General features: G+C 41.2%; 1 protein-coding gene across 1 annotated transcript in view; it reads left to right on the top strand.

The window, feature by feature from the left end:
• LOC133623085 (netrin receptor UNC5D-like) overlaps positions 1 to 19,394 on the top strand; it is a 163,440-nt gene that overhangs the window by 27,574 nt on the left and 116,472 nt on the right. The gene's annotated exons all lie outside the window — the stretch shown is intronic.

The raw sequence follows: 19,394 nt of genomic DNA, 5'->3' as shown, positions 1-19,394 counted from the left end.
TATGTGTAAATAAATGAACACTGAAATTCAAGTATTTATTTTATATATATATATATATATATATATATATATATATAATAAAATATATATATATATGTAATAAAATAAATATATATATATATATATATATATATATATATATATATATATATATATATATAGCTAGAATTCACTGAACGTCAAGTATTTCTTATATATATATATATATATATATATATATATATATATATATATATATATATATATATATATGAAATACTTGACTTGGTGAATTCTAGCTGTAAATATACTCCTCCACTTTTAGCCACGCCCCCAACCACGCCCCCGTCCCACCCCGACCACGCCCACGCCCACCCCCACCTCCACCTCCCGAAATCGGAGGTCTCAAGGTTGGCAAGTATGGTCATACTCGTTCGAGTGACCGCCGATGATGATGATGATTGGAGCATGTATGTGTGGTTCTGATCATATGCGTGCCCATTGTGAGGCAAAGTAGGGCTGTATGATTTCCAAGAGCACGAGCTTGGCGCCCGGACCCTACAAAGCTCTCCATCGCGAGAGCTGAATTTGAGACCATGGAATGCCTCGGGATCATTCGCTCGCCCACCTAGTGGAGAGGCCTGGTGGTGGTTGGCGGCCATGCGGTGATTATCACAGGCTCAACGATGCGACTACCCCGGACCGTTATCCAGTCCCCCACATACAGGATTTGTCCGCCAACGTTTTTTCTAAGGTAGATCTCGTCCGCGGCTATCATCACGTGCCGGTCCATCCCTCTGATGTCCCAAAGACAGTGGCCATCACCCCATTTGACCTGTTAACATTTTTACGGATGCTTTTTGGCCTTAAGAGCGCTGCACAGACTTTCCTGCGGCTGATGGATTCTGTTTTACGTGACTTGCCATTTCTGTTTGTCTACTTGGATGACATCCTGGTAGCGAGCACCTCTCAAGCCGAGCATTTTTACTCACCTCAGGACTCTTTTTCAGCGTCTTAGCCCAGTGTTTTTCAACCTTTTTTGAGCCAAGGCACATTTTTTTCATTGAAAAAATACGAAGGCACTCCACCAGCAGAAATGTTAAAAAATGAAAATCCACCAGGTTGTCTTTTTTTTTTAGTTTGTAGTTTTCTGTGTGTAGTGCTTTAGTTCCTGTCTTGCGCTGTTGTTTTGGTGAGTTTTCCTGTTTTGTTGGTGTTTTCCTGTAACAGCTTCACATATTCCTTTGAGTGCTTTTGCCTGACCTGCTTTGTATTGGCAATCAAGACTATTTCAGTTGTGCGGACGCTATCCTTCTTTGTGGGGACATTGTTGATTGTCATGTCATGTACGGACACACACTGTAAGTCTTTGCTGTCGTCCAGCATTCTGTTTTTGTTTACCATGTAGCCAGTTCAGTTTTACTTACGTTTTGCATAGCCATCCCTATGCTTCAGTGCCTTTTCCTACAAGACTTGCCTTTTGTTCATTTTTGTTTTAAGCATTACATACCTTTTTACCTGCACACTGTCTCCCGCTGTGCTCTGCATATTGGGATCACGACAAACCATCCTTGACGCGTTCCGACTTCTGCAAAGCTATTAACTACCTGCTGCCATCTACTGGAGTACTACATTGTTACCCTGCCAACCACGATATGACACAGACACTACACAAGGGCACATTATTATAATTATTGATTTGCAAAAGATATTTTTTGGACCAATTAGGTGAAGTTGCATAATTTCCCACGGCACACCAGACAATATCTCTCGGCACAGTGGTTGAAAAACACTGCCTTAGCCAACACGGGCTTATTGTTAATCCGGCTAATGCCAGTTCAGCTTGTCTGTAATCGACTTCCTTGTACATCGAGTCCTTGACCCCGTAAGGGACAAGCGTTAGAAAATGAATGGATGGATAGAACCCTGTTCAAGAACCAATTAAGTTCGTAAATGGAGGTTCAACTGTATTGTTATTATAAGCTCTAATGGTAAGGAACTACTTTTAGCGGCACCAAGATCACAGAGCGATAACTCGCTTATGCAGCTATTGACATACTGAGCCGGTGAGTTGTTGCATCGCCTCTGAGTTGGTGACAGTTACTTTGAGATCATGCCTCTGACTTGTATAGTAAGTTTTTGACAAAAACCCAGAAGTTGGTCAACTTTGATGTTTAACTCAGACCCAGAGATGGCAAGAAAAACACGGGAAATATGCTTTTTGTACAAAACCCAAAACCAGTGAAGTTGGTACGTTGTGTAATTCGTAAATAAAAACAGAATACAATGATTTGCAAATCCTTTTCAACTTTTATTCAATTGAATAGACTGCAAAGACAAAATATTTAATGTTCGAACTGAGAAACTTATTATCATTGCTAAAAAGTTGTCACAGGGGCATTTTTACCACTGCGTTACATGGCCTTTCCTTTTAACGTTTGGTAACTGAAGAGACACATTTTTGAAGTGGAAGTATTTCCCATTCTTGCTTGATGTATACATTTAAGTTGTTCAACAGTCTCCCTTCTGCTATTTTAGGCTTCATATTGCACCACACACTTTCAACGGGAGACAGGTCTGGACAACAGGCAGGCCAGCCTAGTACCCGCACTCTTTTACTATGAAGCCACACTGTTGTAACACGTGGCTTGACATTGTCTTGCTAAAATAAGCAGGGGCGTCCAGCGAGATAGAATTAAAGTCTGTAGAGCTCTGTGTATAAATACAAAGTATGATGGAGTGTGAGTGTTGGAATGTCTTTGATGATCCAGCAAATGTCCTCCAATGTAGCCCAAGAAAACGGCCGGAGCCTCTTTGATTCCAAACGCTGGCAAGGAAACATCAAAGAGTCATACAGACAATGCATGGACAAGCCTAAGACATTGTTGATACTCCAAGGCACTGTGACTGCACTCCCGTTAGTGGTATGACCATAAACCACCCGTGACTGTCGTGAAGCTGTCATGAAGTGATTCCTTAAAGTGAAATACATACACAAATATATACAAATACGTTGTTAGAAATTGCATCTGTCTTACAATAATATTAGATAAATAGAATAACTGTGTCAATCACTACTGAACCTTTATGTATTCATAAAACTATTTAATACAATTTAAAGGGGAACATTATCACAATTTCAGAATTGTTAAAACCATTAAAAATCAGTTCCCAGTGGCTTATTATATTTTTCGAAGTTTTTTTCAAAATTTTACCCATCACTCAATATCCCTAAAAAAAGCTTCAAAGTGCCTGATTTTAACCATCGTTATAAACACCCGTCCATTTACCTGTGACGTCACATAGTGAAGCCAACACAAACAAACATGGCGGAAAGAACAGCAAGCTATAGCGACATTAGCTCGGATTCAGACTCGGATTTCAGCGGCTTAAGCGATTCAACAGATTATGCATGTATTGAAACGGATGGTTGTAGTGTGGAGGCAGGTAGCGAAAACGAAATTGAAGAAGAAACTGAAGCTATTGAGTCATATCGGTTTGAACCGTATGCAAGCGAGACCGACGAAAACGACACGACAGCCAGCGACACGGGAGAAAGCGAGGACGAATTCGGCGATCGCCTTCTAACCAACGATTGGTATGTGTTTGTTTGGCATTAAAGGAAACTAACAACTATGAACTAGGTTTACAGCATATGAAATACATTTGGCAACAACATGCACTTTGAGAGTGCAGACAGCCCAATTTTCATCAATTAATATATTCTGTAGACATACCCTCATCCGCTCTCTTTTCCTGAAAGCTGATCTGTCCAGTTTTGGAGTTGATGTCAGCAGGCTAGGGTCGATATTCTTCTCTTGATCATCTTCGCTGGCATAAGGGACGGTGTGAGCCAAGACATCCAGGGGGTTTAGCTCGCTCGTCTGAGGGAACAAACTGCCGCCATTGCTTGCCGTCCTACCGAGGTCCTTTGTCCCTGAATTGCTCACACACTCCGGCAGATTCAATGGGGGTCTGGCGGCAGATTTCTTTGACTTTATCGTTGGAAATGCATCTGCTTTGAGTGTCGCAGGATATCCACACATTCTTGCCATCTCTGTCGTAGCATAGCTTTCGTCGGTAAAGTGTGCGGAACAAACGTCCAATTTCTTGCCACTTTCGCATCTTTGAGCCACTGGTGCAACTTGAATCCGTCCCTGTTCGTGTTGTTACACCTTCCGACAACACACCGACGAGGCATGATGTCTCCAAGGTACGGAAAACAGTCGAAAAAACGGAAATTAACAGAGCTGATTTGACTCTGTGTTTGAGAAAATGGCGGATTGCTTCCCGATGTGACGCCACATTGTGACGTCATCGCTCCGAGAGCGAATATTAGAAAGGCGTTTAATTCGCCAAAATTCACCCATTTAGAGTTCGGAAATCAGTTAAAAAAATATATGGTCTTTTTTCTGCAACATCAAGGTATATATTGACGCTTACATAGGTCTGGTGATAATGTTCCCCTTTAACAGCTGGGTTAAGTCACTACAAACACTAGCAAATATTAGCAATTTGGCTGTGTCGAGAGCATATTGGCTTTTTACGCCACTGAGGATTTTGGCTTGTATGGACTGTTTGATGAATGCCTTGACACATCTGTGACCATTATTTCAGAGCACTCCAGCAAAATCAATAGTGTTTTTCTCTAGCTGCCTCAGGCAATGATACCCATGAATGCTTTATTTACCTCTTTGTGCATGAACATTTGAAGCACCATTCTGTGCTGACTAATGAATGAACTCGCCTTGCAAAAACTCCAGCTATTGCTCAAACCAGTATCTAATCACCTCAAATTCATATTCCATTTACCCTCCACCTCATCAATAATATGTAAGGATTGAGGTCAGTGGAGGTTAAAAAGGAAAAATATGTGTCCCTGTGCCCCCATGAGGGCCCACAGAGGCCTGGAGGCAGATATGCTCCCTATCTTTCTCTGCTTGTTTCTTCCAGTTAATGAGGCAGATGTCAGTCAGGCCAAATGAGCTGCACCTTGGTGCCTTGTGTTCATCGGCCCATCTTTCATAATTGGCACCGGATAAGTTGGACGGGCTCAGTACGCTGACATTCATTACACTTAATAATGCCTTCCAGGCACCTTGTGTTTCTCTCTAACTGGCTATCTCCTCACATACCAGTACAAATCAAAGCTGTTTTGACACAACTCCTCTGTGGTTGTGGCTATCCGTCTCACCCGCTTGCTTTGCTTGTCCATCACTCCACTGAGGTGGGAAGAGCCATGTTGAGCTGAAGAAGGGTCTATTCCTAACCTGACTCTTGCCAGATCCTTGTAGTTCGCTGAGCTCTACACAAGAATCTGGGACTTCTCAATAGGAGATGTATATCAGAAGGCGGGGCCTTGTAAAAAAAAAAAAAATTGTATGTGATTGGATAGACCACTTGTCTGTTATCTTGAATGACGTGCTACTTCAACCACTCACATCGAAATCAACCCGTGACGCTGATGAGAAAGACGCTGGGAAATCCAAACCCGGTCGGAAGAAGAGCCAAAACATCCTTGCCACTAATAAATGCCTTCAAAACCGTTCTCTGTTCATCTTTTAAATAATGAATATTCGATAGATTCGACAAAACAGTTGCAATAGCAGAATCAATGTCATTGTTGTTTGAATCAAACAGTCCCTTCGGCGCTACGTCACATCTATGAAATCCCGCCTGCCGATCCTGATCGGTTCATTATTTTTTGCTATCTGGAAGGAGTTTGTAATGCTTTCAAGCCCAGACCCTTATGTGGAGTTCAGCGAAGTACAAGGGTCTGGCGAGAGTCAGGTTAGTTTCTTCCAGCCTTCGAAGAAATCCAGAGGGTAAAGGTAGCATTTTTAGAAGAATGTCTAATTTAGCAGGTTGTTATGTGTCTTATCTGCATACTTGCCAACCCTCCCGATTTTTCCGGGAGACTCCCGAATTTCAGTGCCCCTCCCGAAAAGCTCCCGGGGCAACCATTCTCCCAAATTTCTCCCGATTTTCACCAGGACAACAATATTAAGGGCGTGCCGTGATGGCACTGCCTTTAGCGTCCTCTACAACCTGTCGACGCGTCCGCTTTTTCACCATACAAACAGCGTGCCGGCCCAGTCACATGTTGCATACACACGAAAGTGACTGCAAGACATACTTGATCAATGGCATACAGGTCACACTGAGGGTGGCCGTATAAACAACTTTAACACTGTTGCAAATATGCGCCACACTGTGAACCCACACCAAACAAGAATGACAAACACATTTCGGGAGAACATCGGCACCGTAACACAACATAAACACAACAGAACAAATACCCAGAATCTCTTGCATTCCTAACTCTTCCGGGGTTCAATATACACCCCCGCTACCACCAAATCCCCCCCCCCCCCTATCTCCCGAATTCGAAGGTCTCAAGGTTGGCAAGTATGCTTATCTGGTGAAACCTTCCTGTCATCAGGTGTGTTACACGTGAGACATGCTGGCTTCTACTGCCAATCAAAAGCCCAAAATGTTGTTGTATGTGCCAAATCCCAAACACCACTGGCATAGTGGGCGAGTCTGTGCTCTCCAATCAGGCTTTAGTTTGATGCATGTGCAGGAAATATGTTTGGGGGTGGGAGTAAGGACCAATTTAAATGATCTCTCCTTCCTCTACCCTCGTCTATTTGACTCTCACCCTTGGCATCTAGCATCTAGTGCCTATGTGCCAACAGGTGTAAAAGAAAGTGCATCTCTATCCTCCTAAAAGAACACCTCCAGGCAACTGCAACCCTAGACTAACACCCTCCCCCCACCACATCCCACCTCCCCAGATTGTAAATAATCAAATGTAAATAATCAAATGTATATACTTGTTCTTATGCTTTCTGAGCTCACTATGTTCACTGTTCGCTGTACATATCCTACCAAGTCAGACCTACACTGTTTCAATGTCCATTTCTCAGATGATATAATTGTTGATGACTGAAGTGCTGATATCAACCAAACCTAACCCAACCCCCCCTCCACGTCCCACCCCCCGGATTGTAAATCATGTAAATAATTCAATGTATATACTCTGATGATTAACTTGTGTGATGACTGTATTATGCTGATAGTATATATTTGTACCATGAATTGATTAACGTGGACCCCGACTTAAACAAGTTGAAAAACTTATTGGTGTGTTACCATTTAGTGGTCAATTGTACGGAATATGTACTGTACTGTGCAATCTACTAATAAAAGTTTCAATCAATCAATCAATGAAGTCGAGGCCCGCCAGCCAGATCCGACACGCGAATGAATGATCTCTGACTTCGGGATGATACTTGATTAGTATTAGAACCGACCCGCTTTTGCACGCACAAATACTCCATCCTCCATTTTAATTATTTTATTTTATGTATCCGTTATGTTTGGCCCTGTAGATAAGTTACTGTCAGTTTAATTCCATACCTGACTATAAACATTATTTAATTTCTCACCATAAGCTTTTGTCATTTTTGTTTGTGTACTCTTTGTTCATTGTCTTAATTCGTATAACAATTCCATGGCCCTTTTATGGAAAGACACATCACAATGTCTGCCCGAACCTGAAAAATAATAAAAATAACATTTTGCTGTACAGCTTGCATAACTATTTAAGCATTGCCCATTTGCAGGGCCTGTATGTCGCATATAAATGTCACAGTGACATTTTTAGGTTACCTTATTACCGGTCCTTGGCCAAGATGTAAATGGCGAATAAGCTAAAGTGCTTTGACACTGTCACCTCGTTCACTCACTGATGGCACAGTACAGGGGCCAATTACCGATGGCACAGTACACAGGGGCTTCACTAGGTTTGAAGAACAGGAGGGGCTTAGCCCCCAGGAGGTACCTGTGATGCTCGCGCGCAAAGCAAGCATTTTTTGCACGTTCAATATTATTTCGCTCACAACTTTTTGGCACTGTATTAGGATTACACAACAATAAATACATGGTTGAAAGTGGAAGTGTAAAAAAGCTTCAGTCGTCTTTAGTAAGCATGAGATGGCCCAAACACATAAGGGCAGTATTGCACGTGCAAGCTAGCAGGCAACTTGCAAACAGAGAAAGGTTGCACAGATGATAGCAGTGGAAATTAACGTGCACAGCACTACACAGTTGACCTGAAAACAGAGGAGGTTCTGGTGGAAAGTGACTTTCCCTCCTGGAAAACAGGGGCTGGATGTCCACCCAAAGATATGTTGTCTGCGCACAACCTCTTTCATTCGGAATTTTTGCACTTGCAATATACATCACAATTTTGGTCCATGTATTGATCCCTGTGGCACACCACAGGGATATATTCATATACTGTATATATATATGTATATATATATATATATATATATCAGTGACGTGCGGTGAGGTTGATGACTGGTGAGGCACTGACTTCATCACAGTCAGATTTACAAACATATAAACCCTAAAGAGTACCTTATTCACCATTTGATTGGCAGCAGTTAACGGGTTATGTTTAAAAGCTCATAGCAGCATTCTTCCCCGCTTGGCACTCAGCATCAAGGCTTGGAATTGGGGGTTAAATCACCAAAAATGATTCCCGGGTGCGGCGCCGCTGCTGCCCACTGCTCCCCTCACCTCCTGGGGGTTATCAAGGGATGGGTCAAATCCAGAGGACAAATTTCACCACACCTAGTGTGTGTGTGGCAATCATTGGTACTTTAACTTAACTTTAACTTTACACATATAAACTGTAGCACACAAAAAAGCACATTTAATAAAAAAAACGTTATTATGGTTGTGCTGGATTAATGCACCCCCTGACGGGAGTGTTATATCAACTAAAGCCCACACTTAAACTTTCCACGTGCAAGATTGAATCTTTTAAAAAAGTTATTTAATAAGAAGCCAAAAAGTGCAAAAACAATAATGTTTGTGTTGGAGGAGTTGTGAATGAATGAAATATGAAATCCGTGCTGCAGTCTGCAGGTCTACCTAATGTTGTGGCCCTGCGATCGTTCGCGGCTCCTCCAACGCGAGCATTGTTGTTTTTGCACTTTTTGGCTTCTTGTTGGGTGACTTTTTTGAGTGGGTTCGGTCTTGCACGTTTGGGGGGTTTGGGTGTGGGCTTTGGTTGGTGTGGCGCTCCCGTCGGGGGGTGCGTTCTACTGTGGGGGTGCATTAACCGGCACAAGGAGGCGGGATTACTGCGAGCCTCAGCCAGTGCGTCTTCGCAGCAGTTTTATGATTGTTCAGCACAAGAAATATGTTACACACATACAGTTGTTGACAAAATACACTGTACATTATATACCTCAGCTAACTAAACTATGGAAATGTATAATATAATTCATATAGCAATACGATCTCACTGCACAGTTAGTTAGCCGAGTCCACAATCCATGTTGAGGCACTGAGTGACGTGCCTCAACTGGCTGCTGATCACCGCACCGTCTCTTCTCAGTATTTGAACGGCAAATGTGAATTTTTGAATAAAAATAATCTAAAACTGGTGAAGTTAAATGGAAAATAACTTTATAGTATAATCACTGGATACATATAGCAATTTAATAAAAAAATTTTCTTTTTACATTTTTTTTCTTTCCATGATGGCAGGTGAGGCGGGGCCTCACCTGCCTCTAGTGACTGCACGTCACTGATATATATATATATATATATATATATATATATATATATATAGGGGCGGAATAGCTCGGGTAGTAGAGTGGCCGGGCCAGCAACTTGAGAGTTCCAGGTTCGATCCCCGCTTCCGCCATCCTAGTCACTGCCGTTGTGTCCTTGGGCAAGACACTTTACTCACCTGCTCCCAGTGCCACCCACACTGGTTTAAATGTAACTTAGATATTGGGTTTCACTATGTAAAAGAAAAGCGCTATATAAATATAATTCACAATTCACAATATACATATATGTATATACTGATATACTGTATATCCTGGACTGGTCACCTGTCAATCACAGGACGGGGACACATAATGACTCAAAAAAAATCATATTCATCTAAGGGGCTTTTAGCTGTACTGCATATGTATCCATTATAGAACAATAGCTGCATATTATAAAATAATGGATGCATTGAAGTGTACCACCAAGCTAGACATTTGCAAAAATTCTGTGTCAGACTGCGACATCTGCTTTTGGTACTTTGAGAAACTAGCCATTGTTACCATGACAACTGGAAGGCACTCACTTAGTATGTTTAAAATGAGGATGAAGAAAGTAATGTTTTGAAAGCTGTGCAGAGTCAGAGCTTTGCCAGTGACAAAATAAAACGAATAATGGGTAGTGAGAATGTATTCTTCCAGCTTTAATCAGTAAAACAGTATATTTGAGTACAAATGCTCATAGACAATCTGTGGCATGGAATGTTAATGCAATAAAGCCATGATTTGATTGACAATGTTATATTCTGTAAAAACAATACACTTGGCTACCAGCGTAGACATATAATTATTGAAATTACGAATTTCCATCACTCTGACACATATGATATAGCTGATATAACTGTTAGTTGTGGAGGAAAACACATCATCAAATTATACAACCTATTCTTACATATATCAACAAGAATACCTGTACATTTTTTGGACCCTCAATTGACATGCTCGAGATTGGACTGGATGAGATGAGAATGAATTAGGCATGCTGTCTACTTTTGGCCAGTGTTAAACTTGGCAATGTGCATCACTTTCAAGTCCAAACTGAATGTGGGTCACACAGCGCTCTGCTTGTGGTCTCTGTGGTTTTGCTTTGCATAAATAACCACACATCAGTAGTGACTTCAAAGAGCGTCCATGGGCCTGAGACCATATTCACTGTGCCAAAGCATGGAGCCTCCAGGAACTAGGGACTGACAGGGTGACCTTTTAAACAGTTTAAATTGAATAAATAAAGCAGAACTGTTCTTACTGTCACACAGTTTGTATTTATAACATGTTTCAACAAATAGTATGAAGTATGAATATGTATTACATTTGGTAAACCACCCAAATTTGACCCACGAGCCCCACTTTGGAAGCTCTTTGCACACAGGATAGATGACCAGTGTTGCGTTTTGGACCAGTTGTTCCTCCCAGGGAATTCAAGTCACAAGTCGCTCCCAAGCTCTTTACGACACTTAAAGCTGAGTTGAAAAACCACCAGAGACAGAATAGATATTTTGTAATATATTTGCAAAGCTTTGCAGATATACATTCACAGAGACAGCATAGAACATTCGGATCGCCCCGCTAAAATGGTCTGTCTTCCCGACCCAAAACCCTCTCTCCTCTTCCCTCTCTCTAGTCAAAACACATGCACATTATCTCTCTAGTCAAAACACATTCCAAAGATCAAGGTTAATACACACAGTTTACTTGCAGAGAAACAGAAAGAGAACAAAATGGAAAAACACGAGCTGTTCTCAAATATGACTATGAAATAAAAAAGAAGTAACACTTAAATTCGGATATATGTAAATATCTGCCTCCGACACCAGCCAGTCAGTTAACTCAAAGGAGCCATATGTAACAATGTGACCAGAAATGGTACTGCAATCACGGTCAAAATTCTATAGCCCCCTACCCCTCTCCCTGACTGAGGTTGCCAGACACGCAGTCGAATCCTGCTGGATGGACTGGGCTACTCCAAGGAACTTCAAACTTCCACTGCCTCTTACTAAGGGTTGAGGTGCTGGGACCATAATGGCTGAATAGACAAGCGTTTCATAACAAATGGCAATCATATGGTTATTGTCAGTACTATCAGAAAACAAAGACTAAAACCAACTACAACCAACGCTAGCAATGGTTATGCTAGTGAAAATAAGTTACCATGCTTAGCAGCCTAATGTACGTCCAAAACTAAAGAGGAGATATTTTACCAAGGTATGCCTATAGGCTACTGTTTCAAACCTTTCAGATTGCCATATAACTTAGTACATGTAGTCCACAATATGCAAACACGATTGAGGAATTATTGATTGGCTATGATTTGGCTGTCTCCATACGTTTCACAATGCTACAACAACCGTCCTAATGTTGGAACCCATTTCCTCAGCATATTGAGAAGGAAATGCGTACTGACACTACCCATATACACATCGGTTTTATTTGTCCAAAATATACTTTTCCCTGTCTGTTGGAATACACAAGGACGTACAGGCTAACGGCCATATAGTTCCCCCGTTAGCCTGTATGTTGTTGTGTCATTGACCGGGCTGGCATACTAACATTGGTTGCAGGAACATTCTAGCTTTGTTAGACAAGATCATAGACTGTATTGGACAATATAGTTTACATACCAAATGTCCATTTCCATTTATTACAAGTAATAAGAAAAAGCAAATGCCTGACTTACCTATAAAGGAGGAAATGAGCAAGTTTGGGGTCAGATGAAAAAATCTTCAATGGTATTCATCTTTCAAAGTCATCCCCGATACAAATCCTGGTTTTGTTGCTAGCTTTGTCATGAATAAGTTGAGAATGGTACATTTTAGATGGACTAAGGTCTGACATGTTTAGTAACTTTACCAGTGGCAGTAGCCACCCCAAAATGGCAACCAAGATGTGACACAATCACAGACTTTCTAATTTTACAAACGGTAGACCGCGGGACATCGAAATGAAAACAACAACAAGATTTTGGGGCTGTTAATCTAATTTTGAAATGAGCATATCTGTTATAGCTGTTATCAGAAAAAGAAGCTAATTTATTAATGGCTTTTGACATATCATTTAATGATGACTTGACATTAAATCATTACACATGGCTCCTTTATCAGAGTAACATAATATTTTATATTCATATGTCAAGGATATGATTCGGTAATGACAATTTTGTTAATTTACAAACGGGCAACCGGAATGAAGAGCAAAATTATATAATTTCATTTTATCATTCAACTTGGACACACACATCTTTACCTTTGGCCATTCTAAGCCAGTATTTTCCAGGAGTTATCTCACCCTCTGAAAAGCCTGCGCTTTAGTAATGTTGTCCAATGTTGTAAAAATGTGTAGAATAAATATTACATTTCAACATTTCTGTCAACGAAGATTTGTGTCAGCCTGCGAAAAATAGTCATTTTGATAGTAGGCTAATACAGCTAATAAAGACACTTACGGCTTTACATTTTTTGCGGCTCCAAACAGATTTATTTTTTGTATTTTTGGTCCAGCATGGCTCTTTCAACATTTTGGGTTGCCGACCCCTGGTCTAAGTAGACAAAGTAAAGAATTTAGAATGATTCATTACCTCATTGGAAAAACCATGTTCGAAATATAAACAACACAACAACACAAAGATTTAGCATCACGACTTAACACATCAATATGCTAGATAAATTAGCTCTGATGTAGCATAACAAGTAGCTTGTAGCAGTTAGCTCGGACTAACTGCTACAAGTTAGTCCGGTAGGTTTAAAGAATGATTAAACCTACCAGAAGTGCTTTTCCCGCTTAACTTGTCCACTCCAGGACTGTAAGAGGCAAACTTTGGTTGGTGTGACTGTCATACTTGCCAACCTTGAGACCTCCGAATTCGGGAGATGGGGGGCGGGGTTGAGGTGTGGGGGGGGCGGGGTTTGGTTTTTAGCGGGGGTGTATATTGTAGCGTCCCGGAAGAGTTAGTGCTGCAAGGGATTCTGGATATTTGTTCTGTTGTGTTATGTTGTGTTACGGTGCGGATGTTCTCTCAAAATGTGTTTGTCATTCTTGTTTGGTGTGGGTTCACAGTGTGGCGCATATTTGTAACAGTGTTAAAGTTGTTTATACGGCCACCCTCAGTGTGACCTGTATGGCTGTTGATTAAGTATGCATGGCATTCACTCTTGTGTGTGTAAAAGCCGCATATATTATGTGACTGGGCCGGCACGCTGTTTATATGGAGGAAAAGCGGACGTGAGGTTGTCGAGGACGCTAAAGGCAGTGCCTTTAAAGCACGCCCCCAATATTGTTGTCTGGGTGGAAATCGGGAGAAATTCGGGAGAACGGATGCCCCGGGAGGTATTCGGGAGGGGCACTGAAATTCGGGAGTCTCCCGTGAAAATCGGGAGGGTTGGCAAGTATGGTGACTGTAAACATTGAAGGGAATCTGTACAATCAGGCCAGTTTCAGTGGATGAAAACTCTTCAGGACTCTAAGTCAACATTCTCTTGATATTTTACAGTTTTGTAATTAAAGTGTGAAGCGCAGAAGTAATTGCACCTCATCGTCTGTCCAAATCAAAGAGTCATTTGCCACTTGCCGTGCATCTGCCATGACTTTTTGTTTTCATTTTTTGTTTTGACGTGTGAGCTGAGAATACAACTTAATGTGTGTGCGTGGTTTCTTCTTCTATAGTTTTGGTGGTTCCGGGGGCTTTGTTTGCTTACAGCAACCATTTGAAGGTTCTTCTTATGGTTTATAAATGTTTTTTTATGGTATTGGGCCTTCTTATCTTTCAGGTTTTTGTTTTTTTTACCCTACAAAACCTTCGCGAGCCCTGAGATCTTCCGGCACTCATCTACTAATTATTCCAAAAGTCAGGACACAAAGTCATGAGATGGCATCTTTCCACCATTATGGCCCCCGTCTATGGAACATCTTCCTGGAGGACATCAGAGCTGCGGAGAACGTTCATGTTTTTTAAGAGCAGGCTTAAGAATCCGGCTTATTAGTGATTCCCAGAGCCCAAAAAAAGTCTACGGGCTATAGAGCGTTTTCTATTGGGGCTCCAGTACTATGGAATGCCTTCCCGGTAACAGTTAGAGATGCTACCTCAGTAGAAGCATTTAAGTCCCATCTTAAAACTCTAATTTGTATACTCTAGCCTTTAAATAGACCCCCTTTCTAGACCAGTTGATCTGCCGTTTCTTTTCTTTTCTGCCCTCCTCTCCCTTGTGGAAGGGGGGGGCACAGGTCCGGTGGCCATGGATGAAGTGTTGGCTGTCCAGAGTCGGGACCCGGGGTGGACCGCTCGCCTGTGCATCAGTTGGGAATATCTCTGCGCATCCCAAGTCTCCGCTTGGGATGGTCTCCTACTGGCCCCACTATGGACTGGACTCTCACTATTATGTTAGATCCACTATGGACTGGACTTTCACAATATTATGCTAGACCCACTCAACGTCCATTGCATCCGGTCTCCCCTAGAGGGGGGGGTCTCCCACATCTGCGGTCCTCTCCAAGGTTTCTCATAGTCATTCACATTGACATCCCACTGGGTTGTGAGTTTTCCCTTGCCCTTATGTGGGCTCTGAACCGAGAATGTCGTTGTGGCTTGTGCAGCCCTTTGAGACACTTGTGATTTAGGACTATATAAATAAGCATTGATTGATTGATTGATTAAGACCCACCTTTATGATATGGCTTTTACCTAATATTAGTTATTTTATTGAAGTAATTCGTATTTTTTGCAAGATTTTATTTTGTTATATTTATTTGTCATATATTTACTGTACATTCATTTTATTTATCTTTTTTATTTATTTATTTATTATTGTTATTTTTTTTAATCTTCATACGTCTTGTATTTTATTCTCTATCTCTACTCATGGTTCTTACTATTTTTGCAAGTTTTATTATTTTTTACTTCCCAGCGTTCCTTAGATGAGCCATTTCCCTCGGGGGTTGTCGGCCGTGCGGTCGGGGGGCTTTGGGTCTGGGTCCTGGTGGCCATGGTCTGATGACCTCCTGGTGCAAATGTGATAGTGTTTACTCACATGTCCCCTCTGTACTCAGCCATGCATTCATTTGTTTATACATGTGCATATGTGTGTGTGTGGTGGGTATTTGTGTTTGGTATCTGTGTGCGTGTGATAATGGGGGATCTGGGTCACCGGGTTATTGTTTTTAACTGTGTGAAGCACTTTGCATTGCATTTCTTGTTATGTATGAAAATCGCTTTACAAATACATCCGCTTGGATATGACTGTGGGGACACATTTATAAAATAAATGTGTTTGCATTCACATTTGTATTTGCTTCGCTTACTTACGCTCTCGCTCTGTTATCCCTTTCTTGGAAGTGGAAACAGCTTGTCAATAACTGCCAGAGTCAATCAGGTCTCTAGGCCGCTGGGTTGTGTGCCGTACCAAGACTATCTCACAGAAACAACCTATAACTGACAATCTCTGCTATGTAATCACTGGGGATCCCGCCTCTGAAACTCCAGCCTGGCCACAGCAGACCGTGTAATTGCTTCCTATATTGCACAACCTTTTAAAATTGATCACAGCCCATGTACGAGGCTGAACTACATTTCCTGCAACCAAATTATGTATGTATAACCATTGTCTGTAACGCTGTAACTAAATCCAATTACAATTCAGTTTTTTGGGGATACATTTACTACATGTACAATGTACTACATTGCCATCACAGTATGTAGTATGCCCTTGGTTGGAATTTAATGTAATGATATTATATTTATGTTACTGCATTATGTTATTCTATTGTAAATATTGTACATTCTGAGAGAGGTGTGTGAGCTGAGAGGTATCTGAGCAAAATTGTCTTTAATGATTGTCTGTAATTGTTTGTTGCGTATCTTGTCCTGTGTTGTACTGTATCATATTAATTGTAAATGTATTTGGTCCCCCTTGAAAACGAGATGCTGCATCTCAAGGGGTTTTTCATTAAAGGGGAACATATCACAATTTCAGAAGGGTTAAAACCATAAAAATCAGTTCCCAATGGCTTATTTTATTTTTCAAAGTTTTTTTCAAAATTTTACCCATCACGCAATATCCCTAAAAAAAAGCTTCAAAGTGCCTGATTTTAACCATCGTTATATACACCCGTCCATTTTCCTGTGACGTCACATAGTGATGCCAACACAAACAAACATGGCGCATAGAACAGCAAGCTATAGCGACATTAGCTCGGATTCAGACTCGGATTTCAGCGGCTTAAGCGATTCAACAGATTACGCATGTATTGAAATGGATGGTTGTAGTGTGGAGGCAGGTAGCGAAAACGAAATTGCAGAACAAACTGAAGCTATTGAGCCATATCGGTTTGAACCGTATGCAAGCGAAACCGACGAAAACGACACGACAGCCAGCGACACGGGAGAAAGCGAGAACGAATTCGGCGATCGCCTTCTAACCAACGATTGGTATGTGTTTGTTTGGCATTAAAGGAAACTAACAACTATGAACTAGGTTTACAGCATATGAAATACATTTGGCAACAACATGCACTTTGAGAGTGCAGACAGCCCAATTTTCATCAATTAATATATTCTGTAGATATACCCTCATCCGCGCTCTTTTCCTGAAAGCTGATCTGTTCAGTTTTGGAGTTGATGTCAGCAGGCCAGGGAAGCTAGGGTCGATATTCTTCTCTTGATCATCTTCGGTGGCATAAGGGACGGTGTGAGCCAAGACATCCAGGGGGTTTAGCTCGCTCGTCTGCGGGAACAAACTGCCGCCATTGCTTGCCATGCTACCGAGGTCCTTTGTCCCTGAATTGCTCACACACTCCGGCAGATTCAATGGGGGTCTGGCGGCAGATTTCTTTGACTTTACCGTTGGAAATGCATCTGCTTTGAGTGTCGCAGGATATCCACACATTCTTGCCATCTCTGTCGTAGCATAGCTTTCGTCGGTAAAGTGTGCGGAACAAACGTCCAATTTCTTGCCACTTTCATATCTTTGGGACACTGGTGCAACTTGAATCCGTCCCTGTTCGCGTTGTTACACCCTCCGACAACACACCGACGAGGCATGATGTCTCCAAGGTACGGAAAACAGTCGAAAAAACGGAAAATAACAGAGCTGATTTGACTCGGTGTTTGAGAAAATGGCGGATTGCTTCCCGATGTGACGTCACGTTGTGACGTTATCGCTCCGAGAGCGAATAATAGAAAGGCGTTTAATTCGCCAAAATTCACCCATTTAGAGTTCGGAAATCGGTTAAAAAAATATATGGTCTTTTTTCTGCAACATCAAGGTATATATTGACGCTTACATAGGTCTGGTGATAATGTTCCCCTTTAATACATTCAACGTGACAACTTCACTGCTTTTGGGTTTTGTACGTGACGATCACTAAGACTGCAGTCACATCAGGTAAATATTTGATTCATATCCACATATGAAAGAGGCCCGGGTCGGGTATCGGATTTGAAAATTCGGAATTGCATTGTTCACATTGGCATGAATACAGGTCACATATGGGCAAAAAAATCAAAACCCAAAAATCTCACACTTAATCAGACATTTCAAGCTGCAATTGTCATGATCTGTGGCCCGGATCATGTTTTGTTATGTTCTGTTAGTTTTGGACTCCATAATTCCTGTTTTTGTGCACCCTTGTTTGTTTTAGTTACCATGGTTACTTAGAATTTCCATCTGTCTCTGATTAGTGTTCGCCCGCTCACCTGCTTCCCGAGCACTAATCAGAGGCATTATTTAAGCCTGCCTTTGCCGGTCAGTCGGCCTGGCGCCATTATTTGCTTCATGCAACCTGCTACGTAAGTTGTTTGTTTCATGCCAAAGTTAGGTGATTTTTTCTTGTCCTTAGTCCATGCCATACTTGCCAACCCTCCCGAATTTTCCGGGAGACTCCCGAAATTCAGCGCCTCTCCCGAAAACCTCCCGGGACAAATATTCTCCCGAAAATCTCCCGATTTTCAGCTGGAGCTGGAAGCCACGCCCCCTCCAGCTCCATGCGGACCTGAGTGAGGACAGCCTTTTTTCATGACGGGAGGACAACAGGGTGACAAGAACTAAATCATCCAGACTAGAGATGCATTGTATTATTATGTTTATCTTACCTAAATATAAATATATTTATTAATAAAAAATAAAAATAAAAATAAATACATGTTTACTATATTTTGCTAAATACATCAAAATTAATTGTATTTTTATTTGTATTTTTTCCTGACTCCTTATTACATCCAGCCATAGAATTATACATTAAAATAAACATATTGGAAATAATTTATTCTAAATTATCATAATGATTAATTTAAAATGACCATATTTAAATATTAAAATAATTGCTTGTTTATCAACAACTTTAGCATTTTATTCATTACATTTTGAAACTCTCAGAAGCCAAATTATGTTATATTCCTTAATATTTATTTATGCAAGTTTGAAGTATCAATTATCTAAACACAGTTTTGTTTGCATATTTTCAGGATGTAGATATCTATATATATATATATATACCGGTATATATATAGATATATACATAGATATATACATATATATATATATATGTATGAAATACTTGACTTGGTGAATTCTAGCTGTCAATATACTCCTCCCCTCTTAAACACGCCCCCAACCACACCCCCACCCCCCACCTCCCGAAATCGGAGGTCTCAAGGTTGGCAAGTATGGTCCATGCTAAGTGTTAGCTTTAGCTTCGAGTGCGATCAGGCACGTTGTTCCGTCGGCTCGTTTTCTGTTTTTTTGTACCTCTTTGAGTTTTGATAATTAAGTCATGTTCCTACCCGCACGCCATGTC

This window comes from Nerophis lumbriciformis, linkage group LG12 (assembly GCF_033978685.3).
Source record: "Nerophis lumbriciformis linkage group LG12, RoL_Nlum_v2.1, whole genome shotgun sequence".
Classification (NCBI taxonomy): Eukaryota; Metazoa; Chordata; class Actinopteri; order Syngnathiformes; family Syngnathidae; genus Nerophis; species Nerophis lumbriciformis.
This window is presented reverse-complemented; position numbering and strand designations above follow the sequence as displayed.